A 15,358-nucleotide genomic window follows, 5' to 3' on the forward strand; every position below is an offset into this window, starting at 1 on the left:
AACTGGTAGAACAGAAAGCAGCATTGCACCTTCACATGAAAATTAATAGAACTCGAGAGGCTTTTTTACAAAAAAAATTCCTAACTGGAACCTCATTTAAAGCTAAAAATACTAGAAATCTTGATTGTTGTTATTTTTCTGTGATATATTAATCAAATGGAAACACCCCAAGTCAAAAATATGTTTTATTATGATTTCGGGGGGTTTCTGTGTGTATTTTCTGTCGCTCCACAGATTGACTTGATTTCTCACAAGGTCATGACTAGACAGCAGGTTGTCCTCCTCTTCGAAACCTAAAATCCACAGAATGTTCAGCTGAGTGTTAAGCATTGCCAGTCGATTTCTCGGTTTCCCGACCCGTTTGTACTTTCATCTGTTTGGGGCGAGTGCCGACACTCGGGACAGAAACCCTCAGCATTGCCTGCAGTTTCAAACAGATTCCCTCTTCATGTCGGTCCCACGACAACGGAGAAAATCTGTTTCACAGCGGAGTGAAATCTGATGTCCAATCTATCCAAAGGTGATTTGACTGGATGGGGCACTAGTGTGGGAATAATTTAGCCACACGACAGATAAGTAGCTATTGTAATAAAAGATCTGTCCACGATTATGTTTGTGCACGAACTATATCTGTGCAAGTGTAGATTATTAAATGTGGTTAAATTTGCTCAATTTCCTTTTTGGGCATTAATGTTGTCCATTACTAAGACAAGTAAGCAGTTTCACTCCATCCAATTGTATCCATTCCTGCCTGAATGTACTATATACATACTTTGTGTTTTCTAGACTCCTCACATTATTGGACTGCTATTTTTAGAAAGCTCAACCCGTGTGTTGCCACTAGTGCGGGCTCTGATCACATCTCGGTGGCAGGCTGGATTTTCAAAACATTAACTGTCTCTCTTCCTCATCCTGCTTCCGAGGAACATGGCGGGTTCGACCTGATCGCAGCTTCTCGCCCAATTTCGCAATCCTTGCCAGAAGCGTTCTCATCTCTGCCGAAAGGTCAGTCGTGGCTCCTAATATCCACCCAATCCTGACAGGATAGCGGGATCCGCACGTTAGGAGATCGCCTTCGATCGCCAGGTGGGAGTGGTGAAAGGCAAAATAATTCAAGCACTATTACAAAGTGAGAATATAAATTGTGACACTTCCCAACGAGGAGGTTTACCAAGCAAGCGTTCACTGACAGATAAATGCGCGCACCCAGGTATTTCTGCAGCTTCTGCCCTGACCATCACGGTGGCGGGCTGGAGATATAGATTGAGCGCCTACATTCAAATCTAAAGCGATGTTCTTGTTTGAATTAAAGGGTAGTTGAGTCTGCAATGATGCTGGAGGAATATTCATCAACCCTGTTCCCCGGGTTCTCGTTTGCAGTCCTCAGTTTGCAGTCCTCAGTGTGCGGGGAGTTGCTATTGTGTTTATTTCATACAGGTGGGCATTTCATTCATCCCCCAGTGGCTGGAAGTTGGCCTCGTGTTTTATGAACGGTGTTGTGACAAATAAATAAAGAGTTCATTTGATGCATTCAGATTTTTGTTGGTCACTTGCATGGAACTGGCTTTATACATTCTCATAGATCGTTCAAACGACAGATACGTGATGTGATTAACAGAACAACGGCGAAAAATATCACTTTAAGACATAAATGGCAGATCGTGCGTTTCCCATACACACGCATGAAACTTAATTTACAACAGAATAAATGTTAGAGTGAGCGCACGCTAGCTGATATGCACCTGGTTCAGTGGATTTTTAAGAATTCTAACGCCTTGCATTTTCTAAGTCTTATCATTGGAAACATTAGATTCGGAACAATGTGTTGATTCTTTCAATGCTGTATTTGTACAAATAGGATGGTTTGCTACTTCAATATTCTATATGGAGGGGATGTTAGGGGCAAGTGGGAGGTTGTGATTATTGGGTTTGGAAGATTTTTGTCGCGGTCTAAAGGTACCCCAATGTGGATCATTTGATTCCTAAATTTAAAGGCACTTTCGCCAGAATCACCAACTTACCGAATTTAACTGAAATGCAAATAGTACCTGCTGATAGTTGATTTATAGCATCAATTGAAAACAAAAATAGCATTTAATTCAAACTGGGGTGCGTCATACTTGAAAGTGAATCTATCAACACTTGCCCAGAATAAAAGGTGTCTCTCCAACAGCAATGACTTGTTCTGAGAGTAAACAGAGTTTCTTTTCTCTGGGATAATGAGAAAGGTGACTTGGAGAGCCAACATGGAAGGGAAGACAATCTGCTTACTATCCTTGAAAGGAAATAACACTGGAGCATACTGCATACCTTTAAAAAGCGTGAATGATAATATTCCATGTACAGCTCATACAGAGCTCATACATTGAAAAAGAGAGGCTCTTCCCTATTACAAAAGGAGTTTAATTGAAATGGCTGCCACTTAAAAAGGCAGCTTTGAAAAAAAAACTTTGTTGCAATTTATTTTGTGCTATTTGTTGGGTAGGCTGACAAAACAAAACATATTCACTTAATAATGTTAGTCATAAACCAGCCAATGAGCTAGTTAACTGCCTTAAGAATAAAGATTTAATTTGCCAGATTGTTGAATATGTGACACTATTATGAAGTGGAACAGTAAGATTTTAAGAAAGCTATTCTATTACCTGTGACCTGAAGGTTTGTTTGAGTCAAGTTTTTGAAAAATCTTGATATGTGTCTTAATTGTACTAATGGAGTTGGGGAGGGGGAATGGGGTGTTAACCATGCTGAAGAAATGATCATTGAGATGTCTCAGCAAGTTGGCCCAAATACATTAAGGACCTGGTACAGGATGTGGAGGAATAAAGAATACTTTTAATTTAATAATGAGCACTGAGCTAAGACAACTAGATTACTATGCAAAATTTTATATTTTATATCTCTCTACGAAGTTAAACAGCACTGCCATCAACATCAATCGGTCACCATTGATCAGAAATGTAACTGGAGCAGCTATATAAATGCATTCTACAAGGCCACATCAGAGGCTGGGAGTACTTTAGTAATTAACTCCTCCCTAGACTCCAGAACCTGTCCAATATCCACAAGATATAAGTCAAAAGATGTGCTGGACTACGCTCTACTTTTGATGATTGCAGCTCTAAAAATATCTAAGAAGCTCAAAACCGTCAGGGATAAAACAAACTCTTTGGCAGCTCAACCATCATGTTTAAAATTCATTTTTTTTCCTCCACCAAAGTGTAGGAGCAACAGTGTGTACCATAAACTAGATACATTGGAGCAACTTAGTAAGTCTCCTTCAACAGAACTTTCCAAGTCCGTGAACTACAAAACCCGGAAGGACAAAGGTGTTAATGCATGGGGCCACTACCCAAGTTCTCCCCCCAAGTCCCACTCCATCTGACTTGAAATTATTTCTGTTCGTTCACTGTATCTGGGCCAAAAACTTGGAACTTTCTTCCCAATGGAGCTATGAGTATTGCAACATCAGGTAATGTGCAGCAGTTGAAGAAGTTGGGTTCACCACCACTTTCTTAAAGGCATTTTTGAATGGGCAGCAAATATCTTATGTTAAGGAATGGGAAAAAAAAGGCCTGACAATATAACAGGCATTTCGTCATTCAAGCCTGTGCCTTTTTTTTTGCTGCGTTTGCCTCCTTCGGCAGGGCTCCTTTCCTGACTGGGTCTGCTGTTAGAAGAGAGTTTGTATGGACTTTCCTCCCACTGCCAGGATATGGTAGTGACCCCAATTCCATCTCATGTTTCGGATGGGTTGTTGGTGATTCGGGGCAATTCCTTCAGGAGAGTAGATCCATGTGCACTTGTGTAATAGCGGTGTCCTTTTTCCTTCACAGACTGAGAAGAGTCAAGTACCACTCAAGCACTCAAAATGAGCATGTGTCACCTCAGCATCAACCATTATCACACACTGATTCAGTAGGCAACAGCTAGATACAGAAGGGTGGACTTAACCCTGTGGGTCCCAGGAGTCTTCTCACTGAGGAATCTCGGGGTATTCTTGACCTATTTTTGCCAAACCATGTTTTATTTGCTTCCAGCTGGCTGGCTGCATTTCTTAAATGGGAGAGAAGAGACAGCTGGCTGGATTTGGGCAAGTCAAAATTATTATGCACAGAGATGTCTCATCTGCACCAAGTAAAGTCATTTGGTGAGGAGGGGATGCAAGTTTGAGTCACTTTAAAAGGGAGAAGAATAGGAAAACCGAGAGTTGTGGAAGCACAGAACATCCATGTGGCAACCGTAAGAATCCTTCTGTTCCTGTGATCCCAAAAGGGGAAATATTTTGAGTTATCTTAAGAGAGCTTATTTTCATCCTGAACAGGTTAAACTCATGCCTATCATGCTCAGCAGATCATAAATATTAGCAGATTTGTATGGATGAAGTATGATTCAAAAAAGCATACATAAGAGACTCTGGCTTACATTAAGATGATGAAAAGCACATTTAATGTGGCAAAATATCTCAAGGAATTATTCCAGCAGTTGCACAAATTTTCAGCACGAGACAAGTACGAAGATATTCAGACCAGTGACCAAAGGGTTAAAGAGATAAGTTTGAAGGATTGTCTTAAAAGGGGAAAGAGTTGAGAAGAAAATTGCAGAATACATTCTAAAACATCAAGCTTATGCTGCTGAAGGGATTGTTGACAATGGTGAGACAATTAAAATTATGATGTACAAGATGGCTGAATTGAAGGAATGCACTGTTTTTGCAGCTTTGTAGGATCAGATGAGGATACAGAAATAGGGAGGAGTGAGTCACTGAGGGATTTGGAAAAAAGATGAAAATGTTAAAATTCTGGTAGTGGCAGGTCAGGGGCTCATATAGGTCAGCCAGTACATGGCACTTTAGGAAAATTAGAGTGTTCGTAGCAAAATTTTGGATGAGTTATATTTATCAAGCATCCATTTTCCACCTGCCACAAAACTGAGCTCACCCAAAAATAGGACTCCAGGGGCCGGGACGCAGCTGTGTTGGGACAGAGATATTTTTAGACAGCAAGATCTGTGATTGAAAAGTCCTCTTCAGGACTTCTACTCACCCACTAATGGGGTACAGAAGGGGCTAAAAGTATCATGTCCTACTCTTGTCTGTCTCTGAACCATACTCTGTAAGGTGCACATCATTACAGTCAAAGAAATAATATGTTAAATTTTGTGATTTGGAGTATTAGAATATTCATGGATAATCTCAAGGATGATCATGGAAACAAACACTACAAATGTATCTCATATCAAGACTCCAAATCGAAATTGGCATCCTCAGTGTGACTTGCCTTCCTGGGCAGAAACAGCTGAAGGAACACATAGGGGGAACACTTTCTACTGAAGAGGATCGGCTTATTGTGACCTTTGTGCTCATGGAGTTGGTTTTATCAGTCAGAATTGGATCTTGAATACACTGTCAGAACTCTTCAATTACATGAATGAAAGGCTTTTCACCCATTAGCTACAGATCAGTCTTAAAAAATCTGCCAATGATTCAGCGCTTATGCCCTAATCCTTAACCCTTTAAAGATGTTAAAGAAAAGTTCTATTCAGACATTGACGAAGTTCTCACTGCAATCACCAAAGAAATGAAGATCATCCTTTGAGGGAAATTTAACCCTAGGTTTGGCCTTAACTCTGATGCCTGGTGAGGAATCATTGGGGAAAAATAATTGAGTGGGGAAACTCATTGCAATGGGGCCTGCCTGCTGACAAAGTGTGCCCGAAGTAGCCTCTTTAAAACAAACATAACCAAAAGAAACGTAAACCTGATAAGCACATGCCTTCCACTGGAAACTCACGTATAAAAGCATGGGGAGGCATCTTAGAACAAAACATTGCTGTCTCCTGCATTATGTCCTTGTTTGAGTTAATGATCAAAGTGATTTCACAATTGTTCAATTATAGGGCATGCTGAGGCTGGCTGGACAGATCATAGACTGGTTACATCGATAGTGAAATTTCACCTGGCATCCCAGTCATGGAAGACCCAAATGTCCAAGAGGAATTAAATCAAAATCCTAGCCCTGAAGCAGTCTGAACATAGATACAATTTTCAAGGGTAGTTCACGGCTAATCTAGCAAATCTTCATACAGTCAACTCAGCTTCAGTGGGATCAAATCATGTGCATGAGACTCATGTGTTCAGATTTTTGACTTTGAGTGTTTTTGTTACCAGATTGGGATTGCTGAAAGCAATACTGAGATACGTGATCTCCTATAACACAAGCTAATTGCCTCCATTGCTTAGTGGAACTATTCAAGAATGTAAGTGAAGAATGCAAAATTCCAATGGTTCAAGATTGGCTCCTACAGATAAAGGACAAGTGGTGGGAAGGGAAAGGCTGCAAGCTGTAACGATATCCTGATCATCATGGCATGAAGAGCATTTTTGAAGCCACCACTGTCATCTATAGATGAATGTGAAACAAACAAAACCTCTTTACTCGCAGAATGGTGTTTTTTGTTCTTACAAATGATGATGCCATCCATCAATGTTGGAATGAACAATTTCAATGACTTTTCAACTGTGTAACTGCGGAGGCAGTGGATATTCTTTTGGCTATTTCCAGGACCTTGTGCTATCCCTAGATGAGTGAGCAATCAAATGGATAAGAATCAAAACATTGACATCCCTGACTGTATTCCAGCTGAATTTTTTCAGAATAGTGCATTTATGCTTACTTAAGACCCAATTCCCCTATCTAACTTCCGTAATGTGACAATTTTAACTATTTTCAAGACAGAAGACAAACCATACTGTGCCAACTATCAAGAATTTCCTGCTTGTCCTTAGCAGGGAAATTTGACATACAATTTCCTGATTCATCTACTTCCTGTGGCTGAGGAAATCCTCCCAGAGTCACAATGTGGTTTAAGACCTAACAGAGGAATGCCTGAGTTGGACTTTCCTTGGAGATTTCTTGTGTTGACATTTCAGAAGGCTAAAGGCTTTGGAGGTTGTGCAGAGGGAGAAATGGTATGGAGCTGAGATAATGGATCAGCCATGTTAAATGGCAGAGTGTGTTCAGTGGGCTAAAAGGGTAATTCTTCTCCTCATGTCTGACTTTATAAGACAGCTGTTTCAAATAGTCAAAATGGAGAAAGCCATAGACTTTACAGGGCTGCTACAAATGTTCAAATTTTAGCTCTACAACAGAACGGCCAGCCACTGAGTGTTTGAAAACATCTACAATCACCAGTAGGGGGTTGGGTAGCTCGATTGGTGAGATGGCTGGTTTGTGATGAAAATTAATGTCAGCAGCATAGGGTCAATTTGTGTGCCGTGAAGGACCATTCATTCTCAACCTTTCCTATCAATGGAGGTGTGGTGAACTTCAAGTTAAATGACCATAAATCATGTTTCTCTCTCTTTCTCTCTCTCTCTCTCTCTAATGAGAGAGCAGCCTATGGTCTGGTAAGACTTCAGCAACCAAACTACCACAAAGTGTGACTGCAGATGTTCAATCCAATCATCAGCTAATGGGAAATGAGCTGTATGTGTCTCCACATTAGCTATACCAGTACCGCAAATGCTGGATTTTCTCAAGCAGAAGAAATTGCCTGGCCGGACTATTCAGATTACTGTGAAAAAGAAAATGCCTCTTCTAACTAGAAGGATTAGAAGCCTTATTGGAAATGTGAACAAAATACTCATGATCTAATGCCATAAAAAATGTGCATTTAATGTTCTTGTGCATTTTATTGTAAAATCATGACATAAAAGCATTGGGAGAATTTTAAATTGAATCTGCACCCTCTGAATGATGTTTTGAGCAAATACTTGAGTTATCAGAGAAAAGCTCAACCGCGAAGGTAATTTAGGAGATTAAAGATCCCACAGATAAGGAAATGGACCATCAACAAGATCTAACAGTAACAATATACTCCATAATATTGCCCAAGAGATAACAGTTGCTCCAACAAAGAAATGATCCACAGACCAGAACGAAGATCGCAAATTCTCAAGCAGAATACCTGCCATTCTCCCAAGTCTGAAGTGAGCGCATTCAGGAAAAATTGTAAGACATCCAAGCCACCTGTATTTCTGAAAACAGACCTTTGGGTAGATGAGGTAGTAATGAAGGTGATGTGGTTATATGTATGAATACGTAATGGTTAACAAAGGAGAAATGAGCTTGGACAAGATTTTGTGTTCGGTAATGATTCTGAAAAGTTGTAATGAAGTTGCAACAGAGTGTTGGAGCTGGAAGAACATAGCAGGTCAGGCAGCATCAGAGGAGCAGGAAGGAAGAGTCTTGACCTGAAATGTCAACTTTCCTGCTCCTCTGATGCTGCCTGACCTGTTGTGTTCCTCCAGCTCCAACACTGTAATGTGTCTGAATCTAGCATCTGCAGTTCTTGCTATCTCTTTGTAATGAAGTTGCATTAAGTCCACCCAGTCTGACGATGTCACATAGTCTTTGAGTAGAGATGTAAGTTCTACATTAACCTTTGTAAGAAACATATGTATTCTGTACAACTCTCAAGAGTCTGCAGTAATTATGATGGACCAGTAACACAATTGTATTTCTGTCATGCAATAAATTATCTCATCTTATTAACTAGGATAAGTGCCTCCTAGTTAGACACAGTAGCAGTGACTGAGAATTAGTGGCAGCAAACTATATGAAACGACTCTTACATTCTGCTCAAGCTGGCAGAGGGGTCAGATATCATGAGCTGTCTACAAGAGCAATAAAGACAAATACCAAAAAGTGCATATTTAAAATAAGATTCCCCTAATGATTTTGTCATCTTTTCACAATAAAATACGCAACAAGGATAAAATGAACATTTTTATGGCATTAGACTATGAGTATTATTGTCACATTTCTAATAAGGCTTCTAATACCCATTTTTAATTCAAAAATACAGTTTGTCTCACCTTGACTGTGAATTAGCCAGATGTAGTTAGTCACTAATGTATTGGGCAATGTTATTTTGAACAACAATCATAAACATTATTAGAAAGATTCACCAACAAATTCCAGAAGAGTTTTCTCAACTGTCTGCGTAATATTATTTTGGTATAATAAAATGCAAAGCTTGGTATAATGAAGAGTCATTTATGCCATTTCTTCCCTTGGTGATGTTAACTTAAAAAAGTGAGTTGGTTTTCTTTATTCATTCATGGGATGAGGGCCTCGCTGGTTAGGCAGTATTTATTGCCCACTCCTAATTGCCCAGAGGGCAGTTAAGAGTCAGCCACATTGCTGTGGGTCTGGAGTCACATGCTGGCCAGACCAGGCAAGGATGGCAGTTTCTTTCCCTAAAAAACATTAGTGAACCAGATGGGTTTTTCTGACAATCGACAATGGATTCACAGTCATTGTCAGATTCTTAATTCCAGATATTTATTGAATTCAAATTCCACCATTCGCCATGGCAAGATTTGAACCACAATGCCCAGAACGTTATCTGGGTCTCTACTACTTGTTTAGTCAAACTGAATGGGTTGCTTGTCCACTTTAAAGGACCTTACAAAGTCAGTGATGTTGGAGTGGAATTTGATTCACATACAGACCAGATTGATTCGATCCACCTCACCCTCTCTCCCTATTTATTTCAGAACCCTCTCCCCCTCCCCCTTTTCTGATGAAGGGTCCAGGCCCAAAACATCAGGTTTTGTGCTCCTAAGATGCTGCTTGGCCTGCTGTGTTCATCCAGCTCCACTCTTTGTTGTCTCTTGATTCAGGACAGCTGGTTTCCTTCGCTGAAAGATATTCATGAACTAATTGTGATTTTAGTAACAATCCAACACCTTCATGATTACTTTAGCTGATATTGCAAGATACTGTGCTCTACTAAATTGCTTGTATGATTGAAAACAAAGTCCAGCAATTGAAACCATTATCAGGGTTATGGAGAAAAGGCAGAAAAATGGCACAGATTCATAAGGCTTATTCAGAGAGCTGATGTAGGTATTGAACAGCCTCTTTCTGTGATGTTTTTGTGATGCTGTGACTGGCCTTCCTCACTTCCAGGTGATAGTCATTATGCTAAAAGCCTGCAATTTTTCCCATCCTTAAAATTGTGTGGAAGTAAATAGATTGTAAATGTGGATTATCTTTATGAATCAATAAATGTGTAAATTGTAATTAAATCTGTTCAAATCATCAACTTAAATTGGTATGACTAGAATTTTTTTTGAAGATATTAAATGAATGGAAGATTTGCATGACTGAGGAAAGAATATGTTCCATTGCTGTTAGGTTGGTTCACTGGATCTTTGTGGTCACTTTTACTTTATAAGGCAAGAAGGTGACAAAGGCAGAAGAAAAGCTGATTCTCCTAGTTCCAGGTTACACTATCTGTTGACTCATGACATGGCAACAGAGTGAAGACAGCTACGTTAGAAATATTATACAAGGATTGCAGCATGAGCATATGTTGATGCAAGCTATGTGCATGTAACACATTATGCATGGTGGTTTTGCAGATTTCAGTTTCAGGAAGCACAGCGAGGTAGCATTCTCAATTAGCTTTTGTCTTTGTGGTGAATAAGTGTGGCAGGCGGAGATGATTTGGAATGGAGAATTTCTACTGTCTCTAAATGTCCTTTTTGCCTGCACCATTTGCCACAATATGTCGTAAGCTATGTGTGAACAGACAGTAACACAATTGAGCTCCAACATTCTAGAAATCTGGTTATATACTGTGCAAAGATTCAGGCTGTGCTACTTTATATCCAGTTGCATACACTTGAATCTGACTGGTATATCTATTGATTGTAATTGAAGGATTTGTTCATGGGAATTTTGGAATTTGTGTCCAGGTAATTGAAGCAGTAATGCCTTCACTGATTCACTAAGGCTACCCATCTGGTTTCAATTTATACTTTATCAGCAGGTCACTCACTGACAACAATACACATTAACAATTACGGCCTCAAGCAATTATGACCATAGTACAATTACAACTTCATTCAATAAGCCCAGCAGGACCAGCAACCAGCAGTGACTGCCTCAGTTTTCAGAAGGGGATGCAGGAGGTGAAGACCTACCAAAGAAGTCGAGACTCCCTGCATTGACAGACATCGCTATCATTTCCTTTAACTGTCTGAATGGAAGGGTAGGCACTGATGAAAAACGCCCAGAGCCATCCTCACTAAACTGCTGGTGCCAGGACTTTCATAGTGACCTGAACAGATGCTTCAGGGGGTCCTGTGACTGATTTCCCCTTCAGTGCGTGTGTGCTGGCACTAAGCTGTATCGCTGAGAGAAAGGAGAACTTGGACTTCACTTCATCACCCTTGCCTTGCCATTGTTCTTGAGCGTCTTTGGTTTGACTGATAGTGAGCAGGTCGGCTCACATATCCGGCAGATCCTAAATATGCTGGATCTGTGTCTCCACAGTGTTTCACCAATTTGTCCATAAGTCTTGCTGGGTACATGCATGTCGGAATGAGCACTACACTGACAAAAGTCACTGGATTTTTCTGTTCTTACTGAAAGCCTCTGATAAACATGCCTGCTGCTCCTGTGCAAGCCTATGCATCTTGATGAAGTTATTAATGACGAAGACAGGGGGAGGCCTATCTTCTACTTGATGCCTGGTTTCTGCTGGACCTCTGAGTGCAAAAGAAATGTGGTGTTATTTTCTTGACTAACTGCAAATGATGTGCTCATCAGATTTTGCTCCCGAGTCTAATATAGATGAAGAAACTATGGAACTGAAAGTCTCTGAGCTGGTGGAGGTACAGCTTACTGGAGCATTCTCTGAGCATTGTTTGATGTCCTCTTCAGATGTTGGGGTGGAGCTGAAGGTTTTTGGTTCTGGGCTATTTTTAGCCAAGTGCAGCTAGTACCTGCAGGATAGATGAGAGGGAGTTACTTGTCTTTGTAGGGATGAAAGCTAGTGTAGATTAAGAATGACTGAACACAACAAGAGCAGCACAGCACAGTACAGCACACTGAAACTCACTGAGTTGGTTCAGCATTAAGGTCTCTTTCCATCTCCACATGAGCCCCTGTCCTGTTCCCTGGGCAAATTCAGAACTTTCTCCTTGAAATAAATAAGGAACCTGATATTCACTACACTCCCCAACCATCATGGACTTTTCAGCCTAGTAATGGGACATTTTTCTATTCTGAGCTAAAGAGAGGAAATAAGTAAGGTGGAAGTCGACAGAAGAGGAATGGGTGATGATGCATGAGCAGGAGATGTTCCCAGGAGTGAGTAGGAAGTACTGAGGACCGGAGCTGTTAGTGCTTTGGTGGGGGTGAGGTGGGGATGAGTAGAAACAATTGAATGGACATGATGTATGCAATACTGAGAGCTGTAGTCCGTGAGCCTTGGTAAGATGTGACTACAGTGCCAGTGTTAGTGTAAGTGGTGGTCTTGTGAGCACAATGTAATAGAGAGAAGTTGGGAACACTTACCCTTGTGAAGCACAAAAGATCATTGACCTTTTGCTTGCATTACTGGGTGTCCCTTTGAACCTGGGATACAGCACTGATATAGTTTGCTATTGTTGTCCGGCTGACTGGGTCTAGTGATATGGTCTCCTGAAGTAGTCAGTTGATATAGGACTGCTATTCTCTTCACTCTTCTTTCCGCCATGTTTCCTGATGGCAAAGCAGAAAGAAAGCTTTCTTTTCCTCACTTCCATGTCTTGAGTATAGGTGCCTGAAGACTACACTGTGAGGAACCTTTCCCGAATGACTAACTAATGGACAATACTATGATACCATTACCTCATCTGCCAACCAGGCTGTTTGGAATCAATCTGAGCATAAAGGAAATGGACCCATTTCAATCCAATCGCATCAACACATGAATATGCAGGATAGTGTACTTAGCCGAATTATCTTCATGAATGCTTTCCCTAGATGGAAATGACAGAAGTATGACTATTTGTTGACAATTGCACTATGTCCAGCACCATTTGTGACTTAACAGATACTGAAACAGCCCATACCCATAAGCAGCAAGAGCCAGAAAACATCTTGCCTTGGGATGATATGAGTCCAATAACATTCATAGATGCCAGGCAATGACTAACTCAAACAAGGGAAAATTTAACAGTTACCTCCTTAGAGACAAAACAAAGCTGCGGATGCTGGAATCCAAGGTAGACAAACAGTCCTGAAGAAGAGTTATACCTGAAAACGTTGACTGCTGCTTTCCTCCACAAGCTGCCTGGCTTGCTGTGTTCCTCCAGCCTCCAGTTTGCCTACCTAACAATTGCCTTTTATGATGTTTAATGGGATCACCATCACTGAATTCCCTACTATCAACATCTTGAGGAGTGCCGTTGATCCGAAACAGTATTGGAATTGCTATAGAGATACTTTGGCTACAACAGCAGGTCAAAGACTAGGAAATCTGTGGTGAGTAATTCACCTCCCATCTCCCCCTTTTTCTATCCAAAATCTTCAAGGCACAGGTCACGAGTATGATGGAATACCATCACCATTTGCCAGGATGGATGCAATTCCAACAACACTCAAAAAGATCACTTCCATCGAGAACAAAGCAGCCCTTTTGATTGACACACCATCCACCCACCTTGAACATTCAGCACTGACATGAATTTGCCGCAGTGGGGGGTACCATCCACAAGATGCAGTGAGTAATTCACCTTTGACAGTATCTCCAAACCCTTGACCTCTGCTACATGGAAGGACAGGGGCAACAGATGCTTGCGAACACCACAGCTTGGCAGTTCCCTGCCAAGGCAACAGGATTCTCAAATGAAATTAAATCTCTGCTACTTCACTCTTCCTGGGACAAAACCTTTGAACTGCCTCCCAAACACCACTATGTGCTCTAATACCCTAACGCCTGCAGTAATTCATTTAGACAGCTCATCCCCATTAATTATGGATTGGCAAGAAACACTGGCGAGTAACACCCACATCCTCTGAATAAAAAAAATGTCCTGATGAGCTGTTCAATCCCAAACTGAGCTATGAGCCTCATTACTCACCAGCACAAATGCTACTCCCTTCTATCTTCATAATGTTGCCTACTTCCATCTTGTTTTAATCCATTTGCACTGAAACCCTTCTAAATTTTTTTTTGCTATTTCCAGCCCTGACCATTTATACATTCTTCTCAATGGCATACTAGTTCCATAAATTTATTCTCCTTAAGTTTATGTGCTTCTGCACTGCCTCTGCTCCTGTGAGGCAATCCCTGGAACCTGCATCTTTGAGCAACCAATTGGTCACGCTTCTAAAAATCTCCTTTGTATTGGCATATCCCTTTGTTTGATTATGCTTCCACTAAATGCCTCAGAACATTCTTAACATTAAGGCGTTCTATAAATGCAAGTTGTTAATTTCTGGGAACAGTTCAAGAAGTCCAAGGGGAATGACGGTGTACTGAGAGATACAGGAAAAATATATTTTGTCTGCATGTAGCTATTTTTCCAAGTTTATTCTGAGTGTGCTCATGCATATGAACACCTGACATTCCATTCATACATATCAACAATACCGACCCTGTTTATAGTACCTGCTACTAATTTTAACATTTTAAATCTCATCAGCAGAACTCACAATGTGGGTCACAATTAAAACTCTGCTCACAGATACACAACAGAGGCCTATGCACACATTTATGCCTCCAAATACCTTCCGGTAAATACATAGGAGGTGGTATAAAAGCTGCTCAGAACAATTTGATTCAGCATTTAATAACAATAAAGAACAGCAAATTAGTCATAATGTTTTGCTGTTATGCATGCAGTGTTTTCAGACTCAAGTAATTTAGTTTCCACAAATTGGACAGCAGCCACAGTATTTATTGCAAAGAATGAGTCTTGCAATGGGATAATAGATCTTAGCAAAAAGAGAAATATGGTGAAATACAATAGATGTTTTTTTGTTTACAATACACTGCAGCTGGGTTAAGGTATTTATCTCATCAACGTACTTGCATTCATTGTTCAGATAATTATATTCCTGAAATGTATTTAACAGTGCAACAGTGCCAGATTGATAATAATGACCAGATAATGGATCATTTTCAAAGGATCATGAAGTACAAATCAGGGCCTTTTGGCACATTGTGCCTAAGCTGGCTCTGAAGGAGATGTCACATCAGTGTCTCTTTCATGCTGTCTCAACAAAGTCTTACAAACATTCCCTTTACATATGCTAATCTAATTCCCTTTTACTAATTACCAGTAAAACTGCTTCCGGTAGCCTTTCACATCATGAGACCTGTATTGTAGCAACCTGTTGCATCAAAAATACTCTCCATTTTTCCTAATATTCTTTTGCAAGTAGATTAAATCTGTTGGAAAGATCTAGTGGTACATCCCTGAGCCAGAAGCTCTAGTTGTAAGCTCAATCCCAGGACTTGCTTGTCAAGGAAGGTGTGTTTTACACAGTTTGAGTATCCACTGGTAATCTTT

The 15,358-nt window shown here is 40.5% G+C and overlaps 1 protein-coding gene across 1 annotated transcript in view; it reads left to right on the top strand.

The window, feature by feature from the left end:
* Window positions 1-329: 329 nt before the first annotated feature.
* LOC125447373 (histone deacetylase 9-like) overlaps window positions 330-15,358 on the top strand; it is a 737,956-nt gene continuing 722,927 nt past the window's right edge. Inside the window, exons 1-2 of the mRNA XM_059654559.1 lie at window positions 330-520; window positions 787-1,210. The gene's annotated coding sequence lies outside the window, so the exon portion shown is untranslated. The remainder of the gene's footprint in view (window positions 521-786; window positions 1,211-15,358) is intronic.

This window comes from Stegostoma tigrinum, chromosome 2 (assembly GCF_030684315.1).
Source record: "Stegostoma tigrinum isolate sSteTig4 chromosome 2, sSteTig4.hap1, whole genome shotgun sequence".
NCBI lineage: Eukaryota > Metazoa > Chordata > Chondrichthyes > Orectolobiformes > Stegostomatidae > Stegostoma > Stegostoma tigrinum.